Below are 16,080 nucleotides of genomic sequence, written 5' to 3'. Positions count from 1 at the left end.
GAGGTCCTCCATCACCCCAACAGGGTGATGGAGGACCCTGAAGTTAGTCTCCATGGAGACAGCTGGTTTGTTTCCTGTTGGCGGAGTTGGGAAGCTTAGATGGAGTCAGTGATTTGAACAGTTCTGCCACAATTCCTTCCACATTCTTCCCCAAATACGACAGAGATTAAAGACGGCGGCCAAAAAGAGTGCCATTTGTTTCCAATTTATTTTAAAGCAGGAATGTAACATCCTGTTTTTGTTCAAAGTTTGTCCTGAAGAGAGGAAAATGAAGTGTTTCTTCTCATTATAAAATGCAGTAGGAGCACTAAAGTAAAAAAAAGAAAAGATGAAATAAGCCTGCTGGCGTCATGGGGGCTACAATGTAATTTGCATTGTAAAGCATAATTATTCGTCACGTCTTCTTTTATTGGCTGTGAGGGTCTTTGTATTTTATCTTCAGCTGATCTCTCAGTGTGGTAGTGTGAAACTGAATGCACCCTGTGTGTGTGTGTGTGTGTGTGTGTGTGGTTTAGCCTGCAGTAGATAGACAGTGCAAAATGCAGTACAGACAGACGACCACCAGATGGCAGAGCAGCCGGACCACAGACAGAGGAGGAGGAGGATCTGAGGAAGCCTTTAGGACAGGGGTCTTCAACGTTTTTTAAGCCAAAGACCCCTTAACTGAAAGAGAGCTGGAGCAGGGACCCCCAACTACATATACTGTATAAAATTAAGTTGCGTATTAAACTCTTAAAAAAAGAACAATCTAGACACATAACTAATGAAAAATAAGGTGTTTGGTGTTTTAAGCCCCCAACGTTGTCTTCCAGGCAGCGCTGCCTGGAAGACACTAGGATTAGGCAATGGTTAGGGTTAGGGGCCTTGAAGTCAACGGTCGCAGCGCTGCCTTGAAGTCGACGTTGGGGTCTTAAAACACCATTGAGCGAAAAACTAGAGGCCGATATCAAACCTTCCATTTTTAAGTAAAATCATTGAAAAAGCGTTTTTTTTTTCCAACCTTTTCTTGTAACTAAACAACAGCTTTGATGCATTCCAGTCGGGTTTTCAACCACACCAAAGCACTGACATTGCTCTTGTTAAAGTCTTTAATGACATCCACTCAAACACAGAGAATGGCAAAATGTCAGCCTTAGTATTATTTGATCATGCATGCATGAGCATGACCTGGAGCAGAATACGCAAGAGAAAACAGATGGATGGATTAACTAATTTAAAAAAAGATTAATGTATTAAAGTTTATTTCATTTCTAACTTAAATATTCACTTGCACATGAGCTGATGAGCTCCCTAGCTGTTGTAGCTGCAGTATAACGTCTGATGGTGCTGTATGAACTCAGGTGAAAAAGGATTGAACTGCATCCTGCAGCACAGTCCAGTGTCACAACAATCCCACTAATATTACTGCTTACAGCAAAGCATTTAAGGCTTTTGTAAATTAAATGTAAGAATGAGGATTCAAGTATTTTTAAGACTTGACGACCTGCAGATACCTTGGTATAACAGAGCTTTCTTCAGTAGAAACAGTCTGAGCTGCACTGCTGGTTGTTGTCCTGCAAGGGGGAGTCAGAGATCCATCCCTCCATACTGCACTCTCACTGGTTTTATGTTGGCTGAACAACAGATTCTAAACACACAGAAGACAGAGACACTAATACGTACTAATAATGCACTGGACAGAATTTAAAAATATGCAACATATTGAAATACTTAATTTATCAGACAGTAACCCCACTCGGCTTAAGTAAATCTAATTCTTCCTGTTTCTGGTGTGCTGAATCTTTTCAAAACCCTGTGAAGAGATCAGAACATTTATTTAAAGTGGCTCCAAACAGCAGATATTAGGTCTTTTGTGATTAAAAAAAAATAAGATGAATCCGGCCAAAATGCAAGAAAAACACTTTGCAGAGCAGCCAGCAAATTATGCAACACTGAAAGGGCTCTGGATTACACCAAGAGCTTAAATAGCCTACAAAAAATGTAAATATAAATCCACACAGTATAGCGTTGGGAGCAGGATATGATGCTGTAACCATGCGGGCTGCTGTGTAACTCTCATTGTGTCACTGATGATCGTACTGAGTGTTTGTGTTTTCACACTCGCCGTTCTGTCCTCGAGGCAGCCCAATCTTCTTGTTCTTAGTTCTGCATGTCTGAGACGTTTTCCTCCTCCAGCAGCAGGGCTGAGATCGTCGTGTCTCTGCTGCCGTTTCTGATTTCACGCACAACAAGGATCTGAGAGAAACAACTCCTGGCTCCACACCGAGATCTGCAGCAACATAGCAGAAGATTATTCTAATGTCATCACAGATGCGTTTCCAAAAACTGACAAATATGTCGTCTCTCTGAAACAGGGAGTGATGGTAAAAGTACTTGGAGTTCACCAGTGGTGGAAGAAATACTCAGATATTTTATTTTATTGAGTAAAAGCACTCATTATGCAGAATGGCCCATTTGTAAATTATATATTATAGAATATATTATAATTATTGATGGATGAATGTGTTCATCACTAGAGCTCATGTGTATTACTTTACATACTGATGGGCATAATAATTAATAATCTGAATTTGCAAAGTAACTAAATCTTTTAAATAAATGTAATGGAGTAGAAGTACAATGCAGCATAAATTGGAAATACTTAAAGTAAAGTACAGATACGTCAACATTGTACATCAGTACAGTTCTTCAGTAAATGTACTTATTTACATTCCCCTACTGGAGGTCACACAGTAACAGTCTACAGCCTACAAACGTTTGAGACTGTAATTTCAGTTAGTTATCTGAATAGCTTATTTGTTAAGAAGAATTTCTGTCAAAGTCCTGCTGAAATCCTAAAGGAATACTACGAGACTTTGGGAAATGTAAGATATGTTCATTCGCTTTCTTGTCGAGAGTTAGAGAATATTCCGCTCTCCTGTCTGTGTGGTGAATATAAGGCTACAGCCAGAAACTGCTTATCTTAGCTTAGCTTAGCATAACGACTGGAGACAGGAAAAATCTGCCCACCAGCACTAAGTAACATTTCATTCGAGTAAATCCAGTGTTCATTGTGAAATAAAACACATTCTGTAGCTGTGAAACATGCAGAGAGCTCAGTACTGGAACACTTATTGTTCAGTTGTATGAATGAGTGAATTCCAGAGCACAGAATGATTTTATGTCACAACACATGTTTGGCATCTTTTCTTGTCCTCTCATCCATATTCAGGACTGGTCAGCATCAGCTGGTCTTTCAGAAGAATCCAGTATGTGAGTGTCGGAGCTGCTGTGATGAACAGCCGGCCTGTTGTGTACTGTATGAATATTTCATGTTTGGGATCTCCTCCTTTTTTTTACTGTTGCGACCTGCAGGTTTGGCAGAACATCGTGAGGCTGAAAACAGCTCCCAGAACGGTCAGTGCGGCTAGCTGAAATATGGATGATCGGGTCGCTGCTTATTCATGTGTTGTGCTGTGAAGTTTGAGTGTTATGTTGCTTCTGTACAGCCGGGTACAGACCTCTCAATACATCAAACTTCTGACGATCTTACAAACTTTTGAGTATCCGGCTTTGCACAGACTGCAGGGCAAGCTAAAAGGATGAGAGGTTTTATTCCTGACGACTGAGTAGAACACTAGTGAACACACAGGAGCTCTGGAGGTACGTAGACGACCCCACGCTGTTCATATGTAGTGCAATTTGCAGTGAAAAGGCCAAAACGTTGCTGGATGGAGAGGCGTGTGGGACGGTAGAGCCTACAGATGGAACTTGAGGTAAAGTTATTGATTGGTCTCCCTCAGCAACACACAAGTGACGTCATCGATTGCCAATCTCAGTTGCAAATATCGAACGTTTACATTTAAAAAATCTTTGCAAGAACCAGCAACTGGATTTAACGAGTCAAGATTAGACTCCTTTCAGATCACACACTACACTATATAAATGTATCTACCAACAACACCAACTGTCCTAAACTGGAACAGACGTTGGTTCGGCTCAACAGTCCCCCTCTTAAAGCATATCTTTAGTGTTAACGGTGTAACGCATTTTAGTTAAACACTGGTTTGAAACTAGCTAGTATTTACTTAGAGCTTTTGAAGGACTTCACTGGACGGATGGGTTTACGAAGAGCTGGTGCAACCCAAAGGTTCACAGCAAGAAGGTTCTGGGTTAGAACCTGCCGGCGGGGTTTTGGGTACCTTGCACGGCAGCTGGAGTCTAGCGAGATCACTAGATCACACGAGAATCGCAGGATCTCATATCACAATAAAATCCATCTTGTCAGGCTCCAACCTAATGAGTTTGTGTATGAACTACCAGCGGACGGCCCCAATAAGCAACCGGTGAGGAGTTACTGGCAGCTACAGGCGTGGTTTAGGTGTGTGTGATGACAGCCACTGGTCTATCAAAACAACAATGGCAGTTCATGTTCAGGTTCATCAATAGACAGCATATAATGGACCAACAGATACAGAACAGAAAGTTGTAAGTCTCAATCATTCCCAATCTTGCAGAGACAGAGAGCGTAGGTATATGTAAGGAGATAACATGGACACAGGCTAATTATTGCTAACTAAAATGCTAGTTAATGTTAGTATTTAAACTTAAAAAGCTAATGTAAGTCCAAACTGCCTGCAAGCTTCTCCTGTACTATTCGGTAATTCCTCTACTATGTGACAGTAAGTCTCGTGGTTATGACACAATCGTTAGCCTATTTTTATAAAACCGTCTGCTACGGAGCCATAACGTGAGCTACAAGGTAATGGAGCCTTTTATACATTGTCGTGTTTCTTTAGAAATAAACAATTGACAAATAGAGTCTTTAAACGCTTCAGATGTAAAGTTATTCGCTGTCAAAGTGACATCAAAATGAATGGGAGTCAATGGAATGCTCGTGTGATGGCTTGGTAGCATCAAAATGGCGCCATAGGAGGTTCGAGTTCTGAAGCGAAGCTTACCCCGTTGGGTTCATCCCATCACCTGCCAGGTATTGTTTATTTAAGTGCCTGCCTTTTCTCAAACTGTTTCCAATGATGGCTTCTCAGATGGTTCTGTGTTGAAAAACCATCTGGCGCATCAAGTGAGGAGTTTGCATGCTTCCTTTGGAAGTCCAAAGATTAGGCTAAATAAGGTTAATAGACAACATGCCCGCAAGTGAATGTGAAAAGGTTGTCTGTCTCTATTATGTCAGCTCTGTGATTAACTGGCCACCTGTCCAGGGTGTAAACCGCCTCTTGCCCAATGTCAGCTGGGATTGACTCCAGCCCCCCTCCCCTCCGCATCCCTCTCAAGGATAAGTGGTTCTAGATAATGGATGAATGGAGCGACCCAATCCAGGTTAGGAGGAATGTAATTGTGTGTAAAGATGTGGTCTAATGGTAGCATTAGAGGAAAAGGTCAGAGTGTGAACACTATAGATATTATAGACATCCAGCCATTAACTTTGCGGACACCCTGTTAAGCCAAAGTGTTGCACACAGGCTGATGGTGGCCTGATAGGAGAGTAGGGGTGGAAAAAAAAAAATATCAGTACAGCATAGTATCGCATTATTTTCGGCGGCAATACTGTATCGATACACAGTCGCCAAAAAGTCTTTTTTATTATATGAATTGCACATGAGAATTAAACTTTTTGGTACTAGAATAATAATCAATTAATTGTCAGTCCATTTAACAAAGGAATTTATCTTTTTAGATGAAACAGATGGTGACAAAGCTTTCCTTTGGGAACATATTGTTAATAAATTGCTATTCATCGCATAAATCGCCATATGTGTAAAATCGCAACAGTATCATATCGTGACATAAGTATCTTGGTAATATCGTATAGTGGGGTCTCTGGTGATCCCTACCCCTACAGGAGGTCCCCAAAATCTTCAATGTGAGAAAATAAACAGTTGAGTTTGAACCGACCCAAACAGCTGATCGCTCACTGAACCACAGCCTCTTCCTGGTGGAGCCGTCGCCCTCCGTGCTCTGGCAGCCTGGCCCAGCCTGGCCCAGCCCGGCTCAGCTCGGTCGTCCCCCTGCCTGTATAATCTGCTCTGTCAGATGGAAGCCATCGTCCGGGGGGGGACGACAATAAGAGCTTTATTGTCCTTCTCTTCTCCTTTGTTGGGGATTGCCACAACATTTCTAGGTCACCGGCTGTGAACGCCCCACTGCCTAAACTGATTCTTCACTGAGGGAATCCACCCCCCACCCACCCCCTCTTCCCATATTTCACCCAGTACTGTCAGGGGAAACACAATTAGAAACATGCTCCCAGCAACAACAGCCTGGGCAACGATCTGCCAAACGATTCCAGCTTCTGTTTTCTGCCAGAGCAGATACATTATGGATGCTGACTCAAACTGTTTGATGAAAAAGGCTCTTTCATGGGGATAATTGGGCAGACTGGCTCTCAGATCCTTTCTCCATTCACATTTCTCCTCATAATTGTCTTTAACCTTTCACCCTGATCTCTCTCAGAGGGGTTAGCCACACATTATTGTTATGGTCTGATGCTGCTATCAGCGTCTGTTTCTTTCCAAAGTTTTACAATAAGTCATTTAGCAGCTAAACTGTATGAGCGTGAAAACTCTTCACTAATTGCCCACTACTTTATATTCATTTTAATATTAAATGTTTTTCTTAACCCTTGTGTCGTCTTCGGGTCAAATTTGACCCGTTTTCAAAGTTTCTTTATCAGAAATATGGGTTTCTTTCAACCAAATTAACCAAAAATAGCATGGGTGGTTCCCAATTAAGTTCTTCGCAAGTAAAATTAATGATCACTGCTTTCATAGAATTTTGGGTGTTTTATTTAATTTTATTGCATTTGTGTTCTTCCCGGGTCAATTTTGACCCGGTGGTGCAATGGGGCACTTTTGCGCTCAACAGCAGATGAACACACACACACGTACATGAATGCACATGCGGAGACACACAAACAACCCCACACACATGCACACACATACCCCCTCCACCCCCACAAACGCACACATTCAAACAAACAGCAGCTGAGAACTACCTCATGTAATTGATCACATTATTGTGCTTTCCAGCACATGGAAATGCACGCAAAAACACACACACACACACACACACACACACACACGGAGAACAAACGTGCACATGTACACGTGTGTGCGCGCACATGCATTCACACACACACACACACACACACACACTCACAAACACAACATACTGAAATTGGGCAATGGATCATTATGATTTTCAGGAGATGAACACACACACACACACACACACACACACACACACACACACACACACACAGTAGCTGAGACCTGCAAAAGATTACACTATTGTGCTTTTCAGCACATGAACGCACGCACACAAACACACACACAACTTCAAACTACAGTTTTGTAAACTTGTTGTACTAACCTTTGATGTGTCTTTTCCTAAAAGGGGCCAAGTAAACTTTCCGTAAATAATTTGTTTTCCTTTTTGGTAGCTCTCCTTTGTTTGTGAATGCAATTGCATTCGTTAATTTTAACCTGGGAATATAATAATTGTCACAGACCAGCCATTAATCCAAACACAACTTTCTCAATATCTTAGATCTCAACTGATTTTACTCAGAAGGTAGGTATCATTTTATGTAAATGAGGTCTTTTGACCATAAATAGAACAGAATAAGTGTAAAACTAGTTGAGATGAATTGGAATGAAGTTGAATAAAAGTGGTAACACAGATTTGAGTGATTAATTATAACTGCCTATGCTTTATAAACACGCAAAGCAGATCAGGTCACTTTTTGCCCAGGAAGACACCAGGTGTGATTATTGGCTGCCATTCAAAATAATAAAATGGTTTCAAAACCATATCCTGACTAATCACTACCATGTACCAGTCAGTGATTATCCACAAACATAGGTTCATCTGATCTTAACTATAATAAAAATAATTCATAATTTCTGCTTATTTTACCCCTAAAATTAGGTATTATTTCATGTAAATGAAGTTTATTCACCATAAATTCCAAAAATAAGTGTAAAACTAGTGGTAATGAGTTGGAATGAAGTTGTTAAGAAGGTGTAAAATAGAATTGGGTGATAATTCATACTTTATGCTTTATTAATAGCCAAAACAGACCGGGTCAATTTTGACCCGGGAGGACAACAAGTGGGATTATTGGCTGCCATTAAAAAAATTGAAATAGTTTCAAAACAGTATTTTCACTAAACTTTGACTCATACCAGTACGTGATAACCCATCAACATATATTCCCATTGATCTCAACTGTTAGTCAAAATAATTCATAATTTCAGCTTTTTTTAACTCAGAAATTAGGTATAATTTGATATAAATGCGTTTTTTTGACCATATATAAAAAAAATAAGTGTAAAATTAGTGGTAATATGTTGGAAAGAAGTTGTTAAGAAGATGTAACACAGAATTGGGTGATAATTTATACTTCATGCTTTATAAACTGGCAAAACAGACCGGGTCAATTTTGACCTGGGAGGACAACTAGTGCATGGTCGACGGGAGGAAAACACAAGGGTTAAAGCTAAAGTTCACCTAAGAGAACCACTAAAGCTTACTAATTGACACATGCTATCTTGTTTCTTTAATTTGTACATAAGCCAAAGGACAAAAATGTTAATTTGCTGTTGGATCTGAGAAGTTGCAGGCAAGCAGCGAAGTAAACATAGCCTGGCACATTACCCTCAATAAAATGGCGAATTGACGGTTTTATACTTCCATTTATTTGTACAGGTTATCTAAACTATTGGATAGATCGCCATGGAATTCCGTTCAGACATTCATGTCCGTCTTAGGATGAACTGCAATAACTTTTGTGATCATTGAACTTTTCATGACTCTCCATCATGAGTTCAAAAAGTTTCAGATGTTTTTCTCCAGTACTTTAGTTAATGACCAATTACTTGCCAAACTAATCCCTTCTCTTACCAAAGCCCCCTGGAATCGTCTACCTATCTATTGTGTGGTATCGTACAAAAACCTATGCACAACAATTCATATGATATTACGGTGGCCGCCGGTCGGTCATGTGACGACCAGTCAGTGGTAGTAAGTTGAGCGACCTTTACAGTTATAGTTAGCCAAAAGCCGGGTTAGCCGGGTACCGGTCACTGAGGTTACGGTCGTTTTAGCAGCCGTTGCAGTTAAGTTTGGACATAAACAGCATTATCCTGGGTGAAAGTCTTGTGTTTTCACCTTTACTTCTTTTGGGACATGGACTCTGCTCCCTGGCTTAAAAAAAAAACTGTGCTTGTCCACCCCAACTTCATCCCTACACAGATCTTTAGTGGTAGTCAGTGTGGTGCATACAGCAATAAATACGTGGGCTACATACAAATTACAGTGCATTACTTTTCGTAGCTATACGTACGAATGGTTCATGAGAACAGCCTGACTCAAAACATCTTTTCGCATCCGCCTTTAATCTCACTTAGTCTGCTCTAAATATTAAACTATGGTCATCTAACTTATATTCGGTCTATCTGTGCATTGTTGTCATATGTAATATGTACATATATTGTAGCCAATGAAGCCACTGTAGGAAGCATCTCATCTCTTCTTTGTCTTTTCTGGATGTGAGACTCCGCAGCAGACTGTGTAAGGAGACGACACTTCAGTCTGCACAGTTTCAGTTTGTTATGTGAAGAAACAGATTGGATGTGAGGAGTTTGTTGGAGGGAGCAGCAGCAGATGCCTGGGGGGGGGGAATCTTTAGAGTGAATCAGATCACTGCAGCGCTCTGACAGCAGCCGCGGTCGGCCTCCATTAAGACTCTTCACCCGGAGGGCACGAAGGACTGCTGCAGAGTCAGGGTCAGGTTAGCAGCAGAAACACTGTCACACTGCAGATGAGAGCAGAGAGAAGAACAAGTAGGTCTGCAGTCAAAAGTTTTCTTTTTAAGTCAGCAGGAAATAAGGATGGTGATGTCGGCGCATCACTGCAGTGGTCAGACTTCCATCAAAAGCATGCATATTTGTTCATGCTTTTCATCTGCTGCAGTGTTTTTTGTAGGCTGCTGTAGCCTAGTTGTTACAAACAGCAGGTAAACTGATTGCATTTTTGACCTCTTTGACACCAGAGACCTGGGTTCACATCGTGAGGCCCCGTCTGTGGTTAGGTTTTAAGGCAACCAAAGACAGAAAGATTGTTGCTTTGGTTGATAATGCGATTCAAAACAATGCTTTCTATGTTAGCGTTAATTTCGTCAGACGAGACTAAATATGTTCGTCAACGACCTTTTTTTCCATGACTAAGACGAGACGATGACGAGACTGCGCCAATGTCCAAAAACGGTGACTACGACTAAATGAACGTGCATTATTGTTGACGAAAAAAAGACGAGACTAAAATGTTTTGCATAAAATAAAAACTAAGATAAAATCTCTCTTCATTTTCGTCTACAATCGTCTCTACTTTTTCATCATGAGATAGAATATTCAGCTGTTACCGAGACGCGGTGCTACGGCACCGACAGGTGCCCTAACGTTATCTACCGGACCGAATAGCAACGCAGATTTTGGTAACACTTAAATGCCTGCGCTTCTCTCTGATGCTCCTAAACGGACGTTAGGATCAACCGAAACATTGCTGCACGGGGCGCTAGTTAACACTACACTTGGCAGCAGGTAACGATAGCATACCGTTAGCTAGTTAACACTACACTTGGCAGCAGGTAACGTTAGCATACCGTTAGCTAGTTAACACTACACTTGGCAGCAGGTAACGTTAGCATACCGTTAGCTAGTTAACACTACACTTGGCAGCAGGTAACGATAGCATACCGTTAGCTAGTTAACACTACACTTGGCAGCAGGTAACGTTAGCATACCGTTAGCTAGCAGCTGGAGTAAACACGGTTACAATGCTGACAGCTAAACGGTGTAAAGGTTTGTCTCTATTTCACTGTGTAGGATTCCAACACGAGACGTACGACAGTCTGCAGCTGCCGTTGTCTGAAAAACAACACATATGTTGCGTTCACTTGAAATACGCCTCGCTAGTTTTGTGCTGCATTTATTTTAGTGTAAAATATCCCTTTCCCATGCAGTGGTTGTTTTTGTCATTTACTGGTGAAATAAGGAAGAGGCTCAATATTTATATAACTTTATATAATTTATTTATTTTTATAACTATTTGACTGAAATGGTTATCAGAAATAATTTATTTAAAAAAAAGATAAATGTTTTGACTAAAACTTGACTAAAATGGCGAGACTTTTAGTCGACTAAAACTTGACTGAGATACCTTGAGTTCTATTTTGACTAAAACTAGACTAAATGACAAGACTTTTAGTCAAGTAAAACTTGACTAACAAAATTTTTTGGCGGAAGACTAAGACTAAATTAAAAATAGGTGACAAAATTAACACTAACCTATGAGTGGTTAAACATGGAAGAATGCTGTGGTCACTATGAGCAGAAATTTTATTGGACATTTTGGCAGAAAACAAATTAAATATGCATGGTGTACCTAATAAATTGGGTGTATAACCAGACTGGTCCTCTCTGAGATATATATATTTTTTTTTTTTTTTTTTTTTTTTTTACAGGTACAGGACATTTCAGTTAGACAGCTGTTGCCAAGCAACTGGCATAATGTCCAAAATCTGTCTGTCTTAACACAGCTTTTTGTTGTGATGATGCTCGCAACTTTTTATTATTATTATTATATTACGTTATTTTATGATTTTTGTATGGCTGTTTGGATGTTTAGACATCCCTGCAGAAAACAAAGTTGTCTGAATCTGCACCATCCAGGATAAGTGCTTTGGTTGCCGTGGAAGCCTGGCTCCTGTCCACCAATCGGGGGCAGCGATCCCAGGCCGCCCAGGACGTCCGACTCATCCCAGAAAACAGTCCTGGGAGCAGTTGGGAGAAGGTCAGTGAGCAGCCTGTTCAGCAGCGGAGCCTCAGTGTACCCATCGCCCCATTGTTTCTGTATGAATGGGGCTGTCTAATTACTGGAGCAGCGACTGGGGCCTCCAGCCTCATTTACAAAAGACTCAAACACGCAAGTATGATGCCAGAGAGCAAATCAAAGCCAAACGGGTGATTAGAGAAAAATGTGGTTTACGTACAAAGAGTCCCCTCTGGCTTATTCTGTGATGAACACAAGTAGACAAGAATGTTATGTCATTTTCCACGCCTATGAATCCAAATTTAATTTAATAGGATTTTATCTTGAATGATAACAACCACAAGGAAGGAAGGAAACGGACCAGTGACGAAAGAAAAACAGGAGGCATCCCACTCACGCTGGGGCCCCATAGGTAATACGGTGGGTGCTTTTCTGGATCACTTCACCACTGGCTACACCACTCATACATTCTGGGATAGGACAAAAAAACGCTTTGGGTTGTTTGCATTTCTTTAAACCAATCACAATTGTCTTGACCGGCGCTAAGCTCTGGATGTAGTGACGGTGGGTCTGCAGAAGAGTCTCGGGAAGGAACTTGTTTTGGTAGAACTTTTGCACCCCGCAAAAGAAAAGACCTAGCCTGGGTAAACCCTGACGAACTTCCGGCAAATTTGAGATTTGCTCTGCAAGTCAGTCTGGCGAAGAGCCCATTCAAACCCATTTCCAATGTCCCCAAAATCGAGGCACCAATCACAACCGTTGAGGTGGGCTTTATGAGACGACAGCGCAGCGACGGCAAGCAGCTTTTTGTTTACATTCAACCACCCTAAGTGGTTGGTGTAACCTAAAATCAACCTAAAATTTTAGGTCTGGGCTCGCCCATTTTGACCCAGGCCTATAGTGAGTAGTGAGTGATTTTCATTCTAGCAGTTCATCCAATAAGCAGCCCGAGCAAAGCTTTGAGTGAAAGCTTCTCAGCCAATCAGCGGCTTCTACTTCTACCCCACGTGTGGACTCTTGGCGCCCACCCCCCCACAAAAAACATAAATAAATAAATATGATATGTTCTGATATATTTACTACGTCCCCGCTGTCAGACATAGGCTAATTGTTATATTTTCCATCTCTGTCTGCACTATTTTTTCCCCAAAAAGGACACAGTGAATAGGTTGGTCAACAGAACTTCAAACCATAGTGGACATTTAGTTTTGTGTGGTCTAACTAATAGAACTCCTACCTGATGTCATCACTGGGCTCATCTCTAGCCATCGCCGACCTCATGTCTGTCTCATTCACTCCTTGCCTGTGCTCTTCTCCACTAAGACATATTGTCAAACAAACATTATATATTAGTTTTTCCATAATATCAAAGGTATAGTGGAGGATTTCATTTTTCCGGGTGGATCATCAAGACTATTGGTCCTCCTAGTTGTCAATCATTCCGGTGATATGTTTACGTAAGGCCGTAGTACGTGCACGTCCCTAGCTTTCAGGTGTGTATGTGTGGTGAGCTGGAGCTAAGGTTTCAGCCATTCATTGAAGCATTGAAGCTTTTGGGAGAATATTTCACACGCTGGGGTGCGCTAAAAGCACAGGCTGGGCTTCTCACTGATGCCTCAGTCGTGAAGTTTCTACTCCACAGGTAAAGTTTGGCTATTTGGAGAAATCCATTTAAAATCACTGCTAGTAAAAGTTGATGTAAGCTATGATTAGCAATGCTAGCCCTGGCACAAGTCACGCACCGCGCACACACGGTAAACATCTCAATTTGTGAAAAAGTGCAAATCTTCTTTTGGAAAGTAGGCTTGTATGAGCCATGCTGACAGCAACTTGTGAACAGTGCACTCTCGTGCACACGTTTAATAGGCGTTCCCTATTGGGAGCAGGCAGAGTGTTGCGCATGTGCATTTTTTCAAAAAGTATAGAGGGCGGTTCTTTTCTAAAATTCGGGAAAATCCTGCACAATACTTTTAAGAAATTAATCTGTTGGTATCAAGTGGCTCCCCCTACACTTCCACCTAATGTTAGACCTACCTGTTGCCTTCCCCTGTCTTTCCTGATCCACCATCCTCACACCTGAATGAAATGAACTCACTGTTAAATGTAGCAGCCTCAATTCAATTCTTAAATCAGCCTAGTGATGGCATCTGATAAGACAACTATTATGCAGTAAGGTTGTGCTGCTGTTTTTTTTGGATTTTATTCACAAATATGGAGAGCCACTTAGCACAGAGACCTTTAAATAGAGAGAGAGATGTGACCCTGTAATTACAGCTTCCATGTCACCCAACGGATGTACAGATGTATAGGCCTAGCCTGTATGTCTGACAGCTAATGGTAACACAAAATATATTAATGATTCCATGGTAAACCAAAGTTATAGCATTAGTTATGTTTTCCAGATTATTGTTATTTATTGTACATGCTACCTTATATTTATCAGTTTTCAGCTCAGCAACCTCAATTCTGCATATTCTAAGCTAGCTGTAAACCCCCATTTGGCTGCTACATTCCCAGTGTTAGCTAACGCTAGCTAGTCTGTTAACATGAATATTTGGCTGCGACATTCCCAGTGTTAGCTAACGCTAGCTAGTCTGTTAACATGAATATTTGGCTGCGACATTCCCAGTGTTAGCAAACGCTAGCTAGTCTGTTAATATGAATATTTGCAAGCCTCCAAGCACAGACGTCACACTTTAAATCCTACCTCAGGGCTCTCAAGTTTTGAACAGAGTTCAGAGTGAGATTTTGGCGGCAGGGGTTTGGGTGCAGATGGAGTCTGATCTGATAAATGACATAAATGTAGGCCTGTGTTCGATTGAAGAAATTCTTAGTCGACTAACATTCAATAGTATCGACTAATTATTTGATTTAATCGACAGATCTGTAAATCTGAGTTTCTCTGCAAAGAGTCATGCAAAATGACCATAAAATGATGCATATATTGAATAAGATAACGCCTCCTTTGCATATTTTAAACACAACATTTCAGAAAACGTGTAATACAACAAAAAATTGCCTTAATGAAAGTAATCAAAGTAGGTTTCACGGTGATATCTCTTAGGTAAAATGTCAACCCTTAATTCTTGTGTTTACTAGAGATGTGCTCGTACGTTTCTTGGAAATAAGTCATTCAGCATGAAAAAAGCATCAAACATGACTAATGGACTAAAGAGATCTAAGTTGACTAAGACCAAAACCACCGATTAGTCGACTAATCCACTAAGAGGGAGCAGCCCTACATAAATTCGTACAAATAATTTTTATTTGTATTAATTCAGTATGTGTGTGTGTGTGTGTGTGTGTGTGTGTGTGTGTGTGTAATAAAAGGAAAGAAAAAACTAAAAATATTCCAAATTATTATGGGTACAGTTATAAAAGTATTATTGGTAGGCCTAAAATGGGTATCTTTATAAAAATATAAAACTGTCAGAGTAGCCCTGCAGCCGATTCAACATGTAGTTATAATAATAATAATAATAATAATAATAATAATAATAATAATAATAAAAGCTACCCAGTGTTTCCTCTATGTTGATTTCTGCCGCCACAGTATCAGAAATAGGGCAGACACACATCAGGGTTTCCTGTTCCTATGTACATGTAGTATATAAAGTCATAATTCCACGACTCTACAGAGCCGTGTGCTCTACTGAACTCAAGCCAACTGTCATCCGCTCTCTCTCCCCTCAACTGGAACAGTGACAGGACGTCATCACTCGCCAAGTCATGGCAACCAGATAAACAAAAGGGCGAGTACACAGAGTACACTTGTCACTCAATCTCAGGCAAAGTCACAAACAGCGACGAAAGCCGCAACTTGAAATCCGCACTCACTCAGCTTGTGCGTGGCAGGCACTAGCGGCGCCAGGATTTTGATTGTAGGTGGGCCTCCAGAAAACTGGACGGGCCAATTAAAATAAGCCAAATGTATTCAGGTTCCCCCTTCATTCAGACAGACAGAAACTAATAACGTTAAGACACTACTTGCCTTGCTGGTGTGACGGTGTGGCTACGGGAGGACTTGATGGGGAGAGGGCGGCCGAGCAGGATGGTAAATCGTCACTTGTAACCACGTTACTTAAAATGTCCTCCTCCTGCTCCTTGGAGTGTTTCTTGCTGAATTTAGATGAAAACAAGCTGCTTTGCTTCGCTTTGCGTTTCATATTAGCTAGCTAATAGCTCATTGAGCTTGATTGAAAAGCTTGCGCACAAACGTCATTCATTTCATTGGATCACTTGCTGGTG

General features: G+C 41.0%; 1 long non-coding RNA gene across 1 annotated transcript; it reads right to left on the bottom strand.

Annotated features, from left to right (window-relative positions):
• Window positions 1-9,709: 9,709 nt before the first annotated feature.
• On the bottom strand, window positions 9,710-13,902 carry LOC114560775 (uncharacterized). The gene is made up of 3 exons (XR_003693234.1): window positions 13,867-13,902; window positions 13,070-13,150; window positions 9,710-9,817 (listed from the first exon to the last, which is right to left on the bottom strand). It is a non-coding gene; the product is annotated as an uncharacterized LOC114560775 (long non-coding RNA).
• Between the last annotated feature and the right edge of the window lie 2,178 nt (window positions 13,903-16,080).

Source organism: Perca flavescens, chromosome 8 (genome assembly GCF_004354835.1).
Source record: "Perca flavescens isolate YP-PL-M2 chromosome 8, PFLA_1.0, whole genome shotgun sequence".
Classification (NCBI taxonomy): Eukaryota; Metazoa; Chordata; class Actinopteri; order Perciformes; family Percidae; genus Perca; species Perca flavescens.
This window is presented reverse-complemented; position numbering and strand designations above follow the sequence as displayed.